We start from the raw sequence: 16650 nt of genomic DNA, 5'->3' as shown, positions 1-16650 counted from the left end.
TAGCCTCAGGAGAGATTTGCTGCAAGGCAATCTCCTCTGCAGTAGATAAACAGCAGGAGACTGCAGAATGTGAGGGTCTGGATCCCTGCAGAGCAAACGCAGAAATCCGACGCCTAACAGGATCCTGCTGTAATTAAAGCCACCAGAAACTGAGGGGTGGAGTGCTCAGTCAGAGTACCTATGTATACAAATATCAAACGATGAAGGAATATTGTTATGAGTTCCGTAGGTGGTCCATGGATACTAAGTGGGATGATCTCACTCTCCATAGCCAGTTTTGCCAGGGGCTTTCTGTGAGGGTAAACAATGCTGTTGCCCTGTATGAGACCCAAATTTCCCTGGAGGTGGCCATGTCTCTGGCTATCTGTGTGGATGGCCGTCTTGGCCAGACACATAAAGAGACACCTCAATTTTTGGGGGAACTCGGGTTCAATGAACCTAGGGCTGAGTCAACCGAGGAACCCATGCAGATAGGGGGGAAGACTCATTTTATTGGTCCTCCTGCTGTTCGGCATAAAGGGGAAGTGTGTTTTTTCTGAGGTGGGAAGTGTCATTTTGTCAGTACCTATCCTTCCATACATAATCACAAACAGCCGCCGGAAAACTAGGGAGCCCATGTTGCGGGGAGGTTAACAACCCGGGTGTACATATTTTGTTTGTGGGTAAGTCTCAATTTATTTTGCTGGCTGAATTTCATCTTGACAAAAGATGGCTATTTCAGCCTTTATGGACAGTGGGGCGGGGTTTAATCTGAATGACACCATCAGGTCCAGTGTCTCAAGCCACATAAACTGCCTAAACCAATACCCATAATTGCCATTGACTCTGCACCCTTGAGTCAGGGATTGTTTGAGTGTTACTTCTGCATGTAGGGGCCATGTATTCGGAATTAACTGATTGCTATGTGCTTGCCCTCTCCTGTGGCTTTTGAACTGTGTGGCGCCCCTGAGGGTTCAGTCGCCACAGAGGTACTGCACCTCCTCCTGAGGTGTGGTGCACCATTCAGGTAAGGTGGAGACACCTGACCACGCTCCAACACCTGCATCCCACACAACACAGTGAAAGTATTAATAGTTATAGAACAGCTTTTATATAGAATTTAATTGATAGTAATAACTATTAGGAATGTTTTAATAAAGAGATGAAGGATTTGAATAAAGATAAAGATTTGAAAATGCAGGTGACGAACCAGGCATCGGCGGTTATCACCTAGGGTCTAGAAGTGATAGTAACAAGGCGAAAGAAATGTGTTAATGATAATACTTGAACTGGTAGTGAGATTACTGCTAATAGCACTTTGGATTAGGTACTATATTTCGACATAGTTAGTTAAAATGTTTGTAACGTTCAAGAGTGAGTACCTCCCACATTGGGAAGTTTAGATAAGTATTGTTCTTTAAGCATTCAAAATTTTTGTATGTTCCTTATTTGTAATATCTTTGTTTCACCTGCAGCCCACGGATGTGCTGTGTTTAACGGGGGGGATGTGGCGCCCCTGACGGTTCAGTTGCCACAGAGGTACTGCACCTCCTCCTGAGGTGTGGTGCCCCACCATTCAGGTAAGGTGGAGACACCTGACCACGCTCCAACACCTGCATCCCACACAACACAGTAGTGTAGCAAAGCACCCTTTGGTGGCTCCCTGTTTGGAACACGAAGAGTGCTGGGAGGCGGGTGGAGTTTAGTTAGCATCAAAAGAGCGGGAAGAGTTTAGGATTTGGGCAGTCTGACAGAGTCAGAGGAGGAGTGAAGATCCCTTGAGAGGGATGGATGAAGGAAGAGCTGCAGCCGACCTCAGTGACCTGGGTCCGCTGGCACAGGAAAGGAACATTGATAGAAAGCCTGAGACTCTCCATAAGAAAGAAGGATTAGTACGGAATGTAAGGAGAGGAGGACTAAGGATTAGGGTTAGAGCAGAACCCTTCCCAAGTTCACAGCGCAAGGCCGGGGTCCGGTCCCCGAGGTTGTATGGATACTAATGGTCCTGCGACAGACACCGGAGGAATAGAAGTTGTCACCACTTTATTCCCACACAAGACTTGGGGGCACAACAGCAACGCGAAAGAGCCGGGACTTAGTAGCAAGGAGTCCCCGAAGGAGGCTACAGCTGTCTGCCGTACAAGTAGAGTTCATAGGAACATCTGACAGGAGGAACTCCAGTGTAACTCAGTACTGAGAGTACTTCACTATAGGTGCAAAAGGGAGATGTTCAGAAAAGGCACATATGTTGGCGGAGTGTTGGAACGGAGTACTTCATCTTGCCTGGAGATTGGCTGAGCCCCTGACCTGGAGGACACGGCACGGATGCGGGCACCTGTATGCTCAACAGACAGTGAGTAAAGCTTTGGAACTACATGCCCTGGTGTCCTCCGCTTATTCCTGCGCCAACCCACTCAGCACTGCTACATCTCTGTGCTTAACACTGCACAATTATGCTCTCCTCACTAGCGCTTCATCTACACTGCCCTGGGACTACAGCCCTACCTGTGGAGGGCCACACCATCATTGCTATACCACACCATCTGTCCCAGAGGATCTGTCTGCAGCGTCGGCTTGACATCTTCATTGCCGAACACCACAGGTGGCGTCACAAATCATTCACTAATAAACTTTAATCATTATCATCTACATGCTGATAGGAACTGAAGGAGTTAAATTGAGTTCTGTCTATGTTGCATTCTCTTGTTTAAAACCTTATCTGTTCTTCGAGGAGATGTCTCAGACATCTCCCTTGTGAACCAAGGTCAAATACCTCTGCTTTTTAGCCTACATAACTTTCTTTGTAGAAAACAAGTTGTGAAATCATTTTTTATACTGCGCATGTCTGTAAATGTCTAAATTCTTTACTATAAAAGACGGAAGCCTAACTGATAAGCCAGAGGCGTCTTGGCAGGCATCCCGAGTGGTATTATACAGCTTGTGTCTGTGTTATCCTTCTCGACGGAGCAATCAATTAGAGACATATGATGCCTCACACCTAAGAACATCGGTCCTTCAGATGAAAGAGATATCTGAGGGATCCCGACAATGCTCAACATCCCCCTTTTACAATGGGTGCCTAGGGCCACGGACCGGGTCACAGCTACCGTGACATCTCCCATTGAAATCAACGGGCCCGGTACTGAGTACCCCCGCCGCTCTGGGTGCGAGGGCGACCCAACTGCCTTAGCTTACGCTGCACAATCCCGTAGTGGACTGGCAGACTCGGGAGGTTGTAAGGTGGAGCGAGTACAGTTATGAACCCTGCTTGGGCACCCAGCTAGCTAGGGTGGATACCCAGTTTCTACCAGAATACCTGACTGACTTCTGGGATGTGTTTTCAGAACAATGTGTCCAGAGCTCCCTCCTCATCTTCCTTATGATTGCGCCTTATATCTTATTGCTGTGGCTAAGCTGCCTATGAGCAAGTTATAAAATATTTCTGGTCGAGAGAAGCAGGCCATGAAGGACTTATATCACAGAATTTCTGACAAAGGGCCATATCAGGCCTTCCTCATCTCTCATAGCAGCAGGTTTTGTCTTTGTTACGAATAAGATGGGGGGTTAAACCTCTGCCTAGATTTCCGTGAACTTAATCGGATCATGGTCCTGGATCCATAATCTCTCCCTCTTATTCCGGACCTCTTTAACCAGATCATCTGGGCAAAATGTTTTTTTTTAACTGAATCTCAGGGGTCATATACTGTGTGTGTATGCATGGCCCCAATTCAGTAGCGTAGCTACTGGGGGGGGCAGAGGGGGCCATTGCCCTGGGCCCAGTAATATGCAGGGGCCCACTGGGAGACATGGCCAGTATCTGAGGTTTCAGGGAGAGAGCAGCACAATGCCGGCTCCCCTGTCTGACAGACTCTGCACAGTGGCAGGTTGCAGAGCCTGCCTGTGCATTGTACAGTGTTGCTGTCTCACCCCAGGAGCTGTTTCCTAGCCAGCACCAGCTGCAGCTTCTGCTGTGCAGGCTCTGAATGTCTCAGACATGCTGGGTCCTAGTGCCCACTGTGTGCATTAAACTGGACACCTCTTGGTCCTGCCTTAGTCACTGCCTTCAAACTTCATGGTAAGTGGGGATGGAATTTATTAAATTCTTTCAACTTATGCATGTCATGGTCACTAAGGGGTGAATATGAGAGGATGGGGTATTGTGGTGGCTAGGGCATGGGGGGTGAATCTGAGAGGATGGGGTATTGTGGGGGCTGAAGTGGGGGAGGGGGACTGGGCACTGAAGGTGAATGTGAGAGGATAGGGGTATTGTGAGTGAGGGGGGACAGGGTACTGGGGGTGAATGTGAGAGGATGGGGGTATTGTGAAGCAGGAGGGACAGGGCATTGGGGTGAATGTGAGAGGATGGGGGTATTGTGAGCTAGGAGGGACGGAGCACTTGGGGGTTTATGTGAGAGGATGGGGTATTGTGAGGCCGGAGGGACAGGGCATGAGGGGTGAATGTGAGAGGATGGGGTATTGTGACGCAGGGGGGACAGGACATGGGGTGAATGTGAAAGGATAGGGGTATTGTGAGTGAGGCAGGACAGGGTGCTGGGGGTGAATGTGAGAGGATGGGGGTATTGTGAAGCAGGAGGGACAGGGCACTGGGGTGAATGTGAGAGGATGGGGGTATTGTGAAGCAGGGGGGACAGGACACGGAGGGGTGAATGTGAGGATGGGGGTATTGTGAGTGAGGGGGGACAGGGCACTGGGTGTGAATGTGAGAGGATGGAGATATTGTGAGGTGGGGGGATAGGACACGGGGGTGAATGTGAGGATGGGGGTATTGTGAGTGAGGGGGACAGGGCACTGGGGGTGAATGTGAGAGGATGGAGGTATTGTGAGGCAGGGGGGACAGGGAATGGGGGTGAATGTGAGGATGGGGGTATTGTGAGTTAGCGGGGACAAGGCACTGGGAGTGAATGTCAGAGAATGGGGGTATTGTGAGGCAGGGGGAACAGAGCACTGGGGGTGAATGTGAGAGAAAGATGTATTGTGAGGCATTGGAGACAGGGCATGGGGGTGAATGTGAGAGGATGGGGTATTGTGAGGCAGGAGGGACAGGGCATGAGGGGTGAATGTGAGAGGATGGGGTATTGTGAGGCAGGGGGGACAGGGCACGGGGGTGAATGTGAGAGGATGGGGGTATTGTGAGGAAGGGGTGACAAGGCACGGGGGTGAATATGAGAGATTGGGGGTATTGGGCATTATGAGGCAGGGGGGACAGGGCATGGGAGTTGAATGTGAGAGGATGGGGTATTGTGAGGCAGGGGGGACAGGGCACAGAGGGTGAATGTGAGAGGATGGGGGTATTGTGTGGGGGTGAATGTGAGAGAAAGGGGATATTGTGAGGCAGGGGGGATAGGGGACAGGAACTGGGGGTGAATGTGAGAGGATGGGGGATTGTAGGGGAGGGGGACAGAGCACTGGGGGTGAATGTGAGAGAATGGGGGTATTGTAAGTAGGGGGACAGGTCACTGGGGGGGAATGTGAGAGGATGGGGTATTGCAGGGGAGGGAGATAGAGCACTGGGGTAGAATGTGAGAAAATGGGGGTATTGTGGAGTCGGGGACAGAGCACTGAGGGGTGCATGTGAGAGGATGAGCTGTTGGGGTATGGGAGGGGGACAGGAGGGAGGTAGGGGGCTTTTTTTTACTTGTGAGCTTGTTAATACTTTAATAATAGATTAATATTTCTGTATTATTATAACAAGGTATAACAAGGGTACAGACAGACAGCCCTATAACTCATGCGAGGATCGCACCGGAATCCTCGGACTGGCCGATACCGCTCCTGACATGAGCGCGATGGATTACTATGCAGCTGTCACACTCAGGTGTGGATAGCTGACGTTTTTCTCACCCGAGAAATACGTCTGTCTGTATGCCCCATAACAAGTGTAACCATACAGTAACCACGAGCTGCATTCTATTTATTCATTTAATAATAAGCAATTTATTATTATAATGTTATTAATGGCTCGGGTTAATTGTCTGCAGTCACTATGAGACTACAGACCGCAAAATCATGATGGGGTGCGTCTGCTGTCATGAGACCCCAAGACCACTGGTGGTCATGCAACCACGTTTGCTATTTGCACGTTTCGACTAGATTAGTTTGACTTCATTCAATAGGAGATAATTGGGAGAAGCCGAAAGAGTCATCACACGACCCCCTACTCACATCAGCAATGCTGGGGCCATTACTACTGTACATAAGGGGATTCAGTTAAATATTAAGTGGACATTTAAGAAGCATTATTATTTATAGGGACACCAGTCGGGTAACTACCTGGTGGCAGACGGTGCTGAGGCGGCTGGCAGTCAGAGCGATGACTAGTGTTGAGCATTCCGATACCGCAAGTATCGGGTATCGGCCGATACTTGCTGTATCGGAATTCCGATACGGACTTCCGATATTTTTTCAATATCGGAAGTCGGCATCGGAATCGGAAGTTCAAAGTTGATTGACAGCCTGACGTCATCATGATGCGCGGTGTGTGCGCATCATGATGCGCCGTCATTTCGGGCCTTCCGGGGGTCTCTGCCGGCCTGCCGGGGGGCTGTGCCGGCCTGCCGGGGGGCTGTGTGGACTGCCCGGGGTCTGTACCGGCCTGCCGGGGGGCTGTGCCGGCCTGCCGGTGGTCTGTGCACCCTGTGGGGGTCTGTACCGGCCTGCCGGCCTGCCGGTGGTCTGTGCACCCTGTGGGGGTCTGTACCGGCCTGCCGGGGGGCTGTGCCGGCCTGCCGGTGGTCTGTGCACCCTGTGGGGGTCTGTACCGGCCTGCCGGGGGGCTGTGCCGGCCTGCCGGGGGGCTGTGCTGATGTCCGGGGGTCTGTGCAAGCATCGTCCGATGGGACTACAAGTCCCATCTGGCGATGCCTGCTACCATGACAGTGATTGACACATTAGCCAATGATGGGACAGTAGTAGTCCCATCATCCGGCTAATGTGTTAAATGTTAAAAAAAAAAAAAAAAAATACTACATACATACTACTTACATACTACATGCATGCTACATACATACTACATGCTACATACATACTACATAACACATATATACTACATACATACATACTACATGCATGCTACATACATACTACATGCTACATACATACTACATGCATGCTACATGCATGCTACATACATACTACATGCTACATACATACTACATATATGCTACATACATACTACATACATACTACATACATGCTACATACATACTACATGCTACATACATACTACATATATACTACATACATACTACATACATGCTACATGCATGCTACATACATACTACATATATACTACATACATACTACATACATGCTACATACATGCTACATACATACTGCATGCTACATACATACTACATACATACTACATACATACTACATACATACTACATACATGCTACATATATACATACTGCATGCTACATACATACTACATGCATGCTACATACATAACACATATATACTACATGCATGCTACATACATACTACATATATACTACATGCAACATACATACTACATGCTACATACATACCACATATATACTACATACATACTACATGCTACATACATAATACATATATACTACATGCATGCTACATACATACTGCATGCTACATGCATGCTACATACATACTACATACATACTACATGCTACATACATACCACATATATACTACATACATACTACATACAATACATTCATACAATATATACATAGACATACAGTACATATAACATAGAGTAACATACTTACCAATACTTGTCACATTGTTCCCCGAAGCCATTGTCTTTTACGGAATAAATATTAACATAACAAACCACAAAAATACTCACCCACGATCCGAAGCAGTCCACGAGTGTGTCCCACGACGATCTTGGGTAGAGAACTGCAGCATCAGCTGTTGCTGCCGTTCTCTACGGGCTGCAGGAATCCAATGACGGAAGGTAGGTATCCTTCCGCACTGTATTCCTCCGCCACTTAAAAAAAAAAAAGTCCCTAGTCTCACTTTATGCCATTGCTGCGTGGGAATTTCCCACACAGCAATGGCATAAAGTGAGACTAGGGACTTTTTTTTTTTTTAAGTGGCGGAGGAATACAGTGCGGAAGGATACCTACCTTCCGTCATTGGATTCCTGCAGCCCGTAGAGAACGGCAGCAACAGCTGATGCTGCAGTTCTCTACCCAAGATCGTCGTGGGACACACTCGTGGACTGCTTCGGATCGTGGGTGAGTATTTTTGTGGTTTGTTATGTTAATATTTATTCCGTAAAAGACAATGGCTTCGGGGAACAATGTGACAAGTATTGGTAAGTATGTTACTCTATGTTATATGTACTGTATGTCTATGTATGTATTGTATGAATGTATTGTATGTAGTATGTATGTAGTATATATGTGGTATGTATGTAGCATGTAGTATGTATGTAGTATGTATGTAGCATGCATGTAGCATGCAGTATGTATGTAGCATGCATGTAGTATATATGTAGTATGTATGTAGCATGTAGTATGTATGTAGTATATATGTGGTATGTATGTAGCATGTAGTATGTATGTAGCATGCATGTAGTATATATGTAGTATGTATGTAGCATGCATGTAGTATATATGTGTTATGTATGTAGCATGCATGTAGTATGTATGTAGCATGCAGTATGTATATATGTAGCATGCATGTAGTATGTATGTAGTATGTATGTAGTATGTATGTAGCATGTAGTATGTATGTAGCATGCATGTAGTATGTATGTAGTATGTATGTAGTATATATGTGTTATGTAGTATGTACTGTATGTAGCATGTAGTATGTATGTAGCATGCATGTAGTATGTATGTAGTATGTATGTAGTATTTTTTTTTTTTTTTAACATTTAACACATTAGCCGGATGATGGGACTACTACTGTCCCATCATTGGCTAATGTGTCAATCACTGTCATGATAGCAGGCATCGCCCGATGGGACTTGTAGTCCCATCGGACGATGCCTGCACAGACCCCCGAAGCCTGCACAGCCCCCCGGCAGGCCGGCACAGCCCCCCGGCAGGCCGGCACAGCCCACCGGAGCCTGCACAGCCCCCCGGCAGGCCGGCACAGACCACCGGAGCCTGCACAGCCCCCCGGCAGGCCGGCACAGCCCCCCGGCAGGCCGGCACAGCCCACCGGAGCCTGCACAGACCCCCGGCAGGCCTGCACAGACCACTGGAGCCTGCACAGACCCCCTGGCAGGCCGGCACAGCCCCCCGAAAGGCCCGTACAGACCCCAGAGAGGCTGTACAAGGGAAAAACAGGATTTTTCTTATTCCGATACCGGAAGTCCCATAGACTTGAATGGGACTTCCGGTATCGGAATCGGCGATACCGATACTTTTTTTTAAGATCGGCCGATCCATTCCGATCCGATACTTTGAAGTATCGGACGGTATCGCTCAACTCTAGCGATGACTGAAACCGTGCCAGCGCAACCCTTATTACTGGAAGAGCAAGGCTGCCAGGAGGAATAAAGTTAATTTCCTCCCAGCAGCGAGGCTTTCAGTTACAAGGTGTCAGAACGCTATTAACTATTATACTGTGTATTGGAGGAGCAGTGGGGACATCATTATATGCATAGGGGAACTCTGGGGGACATCATGCTGTATGTATGGGAGCTGTGGGCCAACCATACTGTATATAAGGGAGCTGTGGGCCTACCATACTGGTTATAGGGGAGCTGTGGGATCAACATACTGTATATAGGGGAACTGTGGGATCATCATATGGTGTATAGGGAAGCTGTGGGCCCAGCATACTGCATATAGGGGAATTATATTGTACATGGGGAACTCAGGGGACATTATTAAATATTAAGTGTGCACTTAAACATTATTATTATTATAGGGGCTCTCAGTATTGTGACCATCAAAGTTGCACATGGAATATTATTACTTTCTAGGGACAAAATTTGGAGGGCACATGCACAGAAAATTAATATTTTCTAGGGGGCAATTTTACCCTCTAGAGAGCACAAAGGAGGGATTAGTACGATGTAAGGGGCACAGTGGTGGCCTTACTATGTGGGGCACTAAGAGGAACTTTGTTTTTGTACCACACAGCAGGTGCAGTAATAGGGACATATACGGTAGCAGCAGCTCAGTATTGGGGTATCAGCAGGATGAGGAGTTTGTGCAGGTTGGGAATACATTTGCAAATGGAAACACAGTATGGAAATACTGATGGCGTCTCCCTGGCGGAATCCCGACTCCATAAAATCAAGCGGGGGGGCCGGCAGGCTGAGGAGTATAGTTCAGAGTTCAGGAGGTGGGCCACTGACTCACTGGAACGACCCTGCTCTTAGGAGTCATTTTGTGCAGGGTCTGTCCCCTAAGTTGCAGGATACTCGTGTGCAGTACGCCGCCCCCAGGTCGTTGGAAGCCGCCATGTCCCTTGCCATCTGGGTGGAGAGATGCCTCAGGGAGAGATATACACGAAATGTGCCCCCGGTAGTCCTTGTTAGGGAGGTGGACACACCAGAGCTAACTGACGAATCCATGCAGTTTTGAGGAGTTAGTTCCCAAACGGTGTCGCCTGCAGTTCGTCGTGGTGTGGGGGCATGTTTTCACTGTGGGCAGACTTGTCATTTTATCGGGGTCTGCCCAGCTCGTGCCAAAACGTCTGTACCACCCAAGAAGCTGCATCTCCCTGGTCATGCGGAGGGAGGCGACCAGGGAGTGTATATTTCCTACTTTTTGTCCCCTCAGTGTACCTTCTCAGCAGAGGTGGTGGTTGGCGGGGTAACTGAGGGCATATCGGTGATTTTGGACAGCGGAGCAGAAGGCAATTTGGTGGACGCCCATTTTGTCCAGACCCATGGCCTGAGGTGTAGGACGCTAGCTAATCCCCTAAGCGTCCAGGCCATTGACTCTGTCCCACTGAGTCAGGGGAGGTTGACTCAAGTCGTGGATAACATACAACTGCTTATAGTGACTCATCATGAAGAGTCCCTGTCATGCTACATCTTGGGGGGAATGCCATCACCTATCATTTTAGGCCTCTCTTGGTTGAAAAGGCACAACCCGGTAATAGATTGGCGGTCTAGGGAAGAAGTTGGCTGGGGTCAGTCGTGTGAGGGCTGCTGCCTGGTTGCTACTGTCTCTGCTGTCATTCTACAGCCATCCCCTTCTTTTCCAGTCGGGGCAGCAGAGGTGCTACCAGGGAGTAGGGGCAAGTCCCAACCCTCGCCATTAGCCAACCCTGAGAGGTGGAGTCCTCGTAGGAGGAGGGGTCAGAGGAGAGTGGTGGTTCTCTCAAAGAATTGTGGGGGTGTGAGTGTGGTGACACAGGGGGACGCCTCAGTTGTCAGTTCCTTGAAGAGTTCACAGTCTTGTGGCAAACGTGTGTGTGACAATAAACGTTCAGGTCCCGGACCTGTGTGTGAACGAGTATGTATGGGTGTCCACCAAAAACATCCAGGTCTGGAGTTCTCGGGTGATTGGGCCGTATCGGGTGTCAGCCATCCTCAGCCCGGGGACTTACCAGCTGGATCTACCCCCAATAATGCCCATACACAACTCTTCCCCAGGAGCATATGTTGCCACTTCTATCTGCCCACGTTTGCCATAAACCAGTCAGGTGGTTGCTGAGGTGAACTTCGGTGGATCTAGGCGTCCTCACTGTAGGTGGTTTTCTGGTGAGGTGTTGAGGGTCCAGAGGCCCCTCATTGTAAGGGGGGTACTGTCACGATCCATTTTTGGATCTGTCAGTTTGGGCTGCTCACATTTAAACTTTTTCCCTTTTTGGCCATTGGGGGTTAAGGTCAGTTTTTCCTCCCGGTGGCCGCTGGTGTTATTACAACTTTAGTTAGTCTGCTGGTGGCTTTTTCCCCCCGGTGGCCGCTGATGTTACTGCATGGTGATTAATTATCTATGCAGGTGGGTGCCACTCCCACCTCCCTTTATAAGGCCACCTGGTTCTGCAACTCACTGTTGCTAATACAGGTCATTTGGAAGCATGATAATGATCCCAAGCACACCTCCAGGACAATAAAGAAGTGGCTTTGTAAGAAACATCTGAAGGCCCTGAAGTGGCCTAGCCAGTCTCCAGATCTCAACCCCATAGAAAACCTTTGGAGAGATTTGAAAGTCCATTTACCCAACGACAGGCCCAAAACTTCACTGCTCTAGAGGAGATCTGCATGGAGGAAGGGGCCAACATACCACCAACAGTGTGTGCCAACCTTGTGAAGACTTACAGAAAACGCTTGACCTCTGACATTGCCAACAAAGGATATATAACAAAATATTGAGATGAACTTTTGTTAATGACCAAATACTTATTTTGCACCACAATTTGAAAAATAAATCTTGACACTATCCATTTTTGGATCTGTCAGTTTGGGCTGCTCACATTTAAACTTTTTCCCTTTTTGGCCATCGGGGGTTAAGGTCAGTTTTTCCTCCCGGTGGCCGCTGGTGCTATTACAACTTTAGTTAGTCTGCTGGTGGCTTTTTCCCCCCGGTGGCCGCTGATGTTACTGCATGGTGATTAATTATCTATGCAGGTGGGTGCCACTCCCACCTCCCTTTATAAGGCCACCTGGTTCTGCAACTCACTGTTGCTAATACAGGTCATTTGGAAGCCAACCGTTCTGAAGAAAGAAGCTATCTTGAACAGTGGTGTTTGCAGCAGATCTGGAGCAGTGGTTTTCCTGCTGGAAGCTGTGTTCGGGTGCCTTACTCTGCGGTTCAGTGCATGACTGCAGAGCAAGCTAAGTGTTGTTTGTTTTTCCCTGTCTCTTAATTTTCTTATTAGTACAGTGGTGGACCAGTGTCCGCACTTGCCAGTTCCCTAATAAGGGATAGGTGCAGGGCAAGTGAGGGACCTAGGTATCCTGGTCGGCGACAGGTAGAAAGAACCCAGTTACCCCGCCAACCACCACTTCAGCAGAAAAGGTACACTGAGGGGAAAAAATGGAGGAAATATACACTCCCCGGTTGCCTCCCTCCACACGATCAAGGCTCTCGCCTTTTTAGATGGTACAGATATTTTGGCGCGAGCTGGGCAGACACCGATGAAATGACCAGTCTGAACACAGTAAAAACATGCCCCCACACCACAACGAACCATAGGCAACCCCGTTTGGGAACCAACTCCTCCCACCTGCATGGTCTTGTCCATCTGGACCAGTGTGCCCTTCTCCCTAACAAGGACTAAAGGGGGCATATTTGGTGTATGTCTCTCCCTCAAGAATCTATCCACCCAGATGGCAAGGGACACGACGGCCTCCAATGACCTGGGGGGTGGCGTACTGCACCAGAGTATCCTGCAGCATTGGAGACAGACCCTGCATAAAATGGCTCCTAAGAGCAGGGTCGTTCCATTGCGTGTCAGTGGCCGGCCCCCCTGCTTGATTTTAGGCAGTCAGGATTCCGCCAGGGAGACGCCATCAGGATTCCCATACACAAGCGCCAATGCCGACCGTAAAGATGGAGAACCGGTCAGCAGGGAGAAGGCCCAGGATTGGGTATCACCCTTGAGAAGGGAGACTATAATACCCACACACTGTTCCTCACTCACTGATAAATGAGGGCGGAGCCTGAAGTACAACTTGCAGGCTTCCTTAAATACCCAAAATGTATCTCTCCCTCCAGACAACCGGGAGACATATCTTGGGTTATGGTAGAACCTGCAACTGAGCCGAGGCCCAGATCCCCGTCAACTGCTGCAGCTGCTGCATCACCTCACCATGCAGCACTATGAGCTCATCGTTAAGGGTCAGGAGCAGTTGAGCAAAGGCCTGCATTTGGGCCATGGCTCACCAGAAAAAAATGGGCAGGTTGGTGATAATGTCACGGAGTGACTGGCCCAGGGTAACACGATCCAGCGATTAGTCGATCACCAAAAAATTAAGCGATTCAATGCCGATGGAATAGGGGAGAGGAAGGACCCTAAAATAGGGAACCAGGGAACAAAGTGTGATTGGATGTACGGTAATTAGAATCACAGCATGGTGAAGGGCAGGGTGTCCCAAAAATGTATTTCTATGGCATAGAAATGTGAACGAGATGCTGGATGCCAATTATTTATTTATTGGACTTCTGGAAAACACACAGTTGCTTAAAAAAAAAGTACTCCCACAGGCAGAGGTGGCAGAGTACACACAGCGGCTTAAATGCACAATACTCCCACAGGTGAAGGGTGCAAAGGGTGCAAAGTACACACAGTGTCTTTAAGGCACAGTACTCCCGCAGGCGGGGGCAGAGTACACACAGCAGCTTAAAGACATAGTACTCCCATAAGTGGAGGGTGCACACTGTGCACAGTGGATTAAAGGCATGGTAGTCCCACAGATGGATGGTGAAGAGTACACAGAGCAGGCTAAAAGGCACATTACCACAGATATGGGTTGCAAAGTACACACAGAGGCTTTTTGGCATAGTACTCTCAGAGATATGGATCCCTCACTCCAGTTGCTTCCTATTCCTGCACTAATTAGAGCGGAATGCTGGTTGTACTTGTGATTCGGTCTTTATAAATGCGGGGTTCACGTGGTGCACGAGCCAATCATGGTCATGCCAATACTTGGCATGCCCGTGATGGCTCTGGAAGTGCCCACAGTCTAAAAACTTGTTGATTGGCTTCACTGAAGCCTTTCAACAAGCCTTATTAGAATGGCGAACCCGAACAGGAAACTGGACATACAGTAAAAATTCTGTGTTTTTGGTTCATTACCAATGGACCCCAAACTTTTCCGTTTGGGTTTGCTCATCCTTATTGTCTAGTCATAGTATATTTCTAAATAAACAAACAAAATATCCAGTTTTTACTTAAAAGGAATCTGTCAGGTCATTTTTGTGTACCCTACAAATAGTATCCTAAAATAGGGCTTGGACAGCCCTTTTAGGATATGTAATTTTTATTCTTGTTCGTTGCCCCTTTGTGTTGTTGTATGACCTTGAAAATTTGTTGTGCTCCGGCTAGTCAGACATACAGTGGGGAAAAAAGTATTTAGTCAGCCACCTATTGTGCACGTTCTCCCACTTAAAAAGTTAAGAGAGGCCTGCAATTGACATCATAGGTAGACCACAACTATGGGAGTCAAAATGAGAAAACAAATCCAGAAAATCACCTTGTCTGATTTGTCAAGATTTATTTTTCAAATTGTGGTGCAAAATAAGTATTTGGTCATTAACAAAAGTTCATCTCAATATTTTGTTATATATCCTTTGTTGGCAATGTCAGAGGTCAAGCGTTTTCTGTAAGTCTTCACAAGGTTGGCACACACTGTTGGTGGTATGTTGGCCCCTTCCTCCATGCAGATCTCCTCTAGAGCAGTGAAGTTTTGGGTCTGTCGTTGGGCAAAATGGACTTTCAAATCTCTCCAAAGGTTTTCTATGGGGTTGAGATCTGGAGACTGGCTAGGCCACTTCAGGGCCGTCAGATGTTTCTTACAAAGCCACTCCTTTGTTGTCCTGGAGGTGTGCTTGGGATCATTATCATGCTGAAAGACCCATACACGTCTTCAATGACCTTGCTGATGGAAGGAGGTTTGTACTCAAAATCTCCTGATACATGGCCCCATTCATTCTTTCATGTACACGGATCAGTTGTCCTGGTCCCTTTGCAGAGAAACAGCCCCAAAGCATGATGTTGCCACCCACATGCTCTACAGTAGACATGGTGTTCTTTGGATGCAACTCAGCATTCAGTCTCCTCCAAACAGGATGAGTTTTGTTTCTACCAAACAGTTCTACTTTGGTTTCATCAGACTATATGACATTCTTCCAATACACTTCTGGATAATTCAAATGCTCTCTAGCAAACTTCATATGGACCCGGACATCTACTGGCTTAAGCAGGGGGACACGTCTGGCACTGCAGGATCTGGAAGTGTAGTGTCTAACTGATGGTAGCCTTTGTTACGGTGGTCCCTGCTCTATACAGGTCATTCACTAGGTTCCCCCGTTTGGTTCTGGGATTTTTGCTCACCCTTCTTGTGATCCTTTGACCCCACCGGGTGAGATCTTGCGTGGATCCCCAGATCGAGGGAGATTATCAGTTGTCTTGTATGTCTTCCATTTTCTTATTATTGCTCCCACAGTTGATTTCATCACACCAAGCTGCTTGCCTATTGCAGATTCGGTCTTCCCAGCCTGGTACAGGGCAACAATTTTGTTTCTGGTGTCCTTCGACAGCTCTTTGGTCTTCATCAAAGTGGAGTTTGGAGCATGACTGTTTGAGGTTGTGGACAGGTGTCTTTTATACTGATAACAAGTTCAAACAGGTGCCATTACTACAGGTAATGAGTGGAGGACAGAGGAGCCTCTTAAAGAGGAAGTTACAGATCTGTGAGAGCCAGAAATCTTGCATGTTTTTAGGTGACAAAATACTTATTTTCCACCATAATTTAAAAAATAAACCTTGCCAGATCAGACAATGTGATTTTCTGGATATCTTTTCTCATTTTGACGCTCATAGTTGTGGTCTACCTTTGATGTCAATTATGGTCCTCTCAAATTTTTAAGTGGAAGAACTTGCACAATTGGTGGCTGACTAAATACTTTTTTTCTCCACTGTATGTTAATTCCAGATGAATATTCACCCCTTTCCCCAACCCATAATTCCGCCAACCCCTCTGCGATGGTGTCAGTAATTGGGTGCAGTCAGCCTGCTATATTC

Source organism: Dendrobates tinctorius, unplaced genomic scaffold (assembly GCF_039654945.1).
Source record: "Dendrobates tinctorius isolate UK_male_01 unplaced genomic scaffold, ASM3965494v1 ptg000060l, whole genome shotgun sequence".
Lineage (NCBI taxonomy): Eukaryota > Metazoa > Chordata > Amphibia > Anura > Dendrobatidae > Dendrobates > Dendrobates tinctorius.
The sequence above is the reverse complement of the archived record's forward strand: the minus strand, read 5'-3'. Positions refer to the sequence as shown.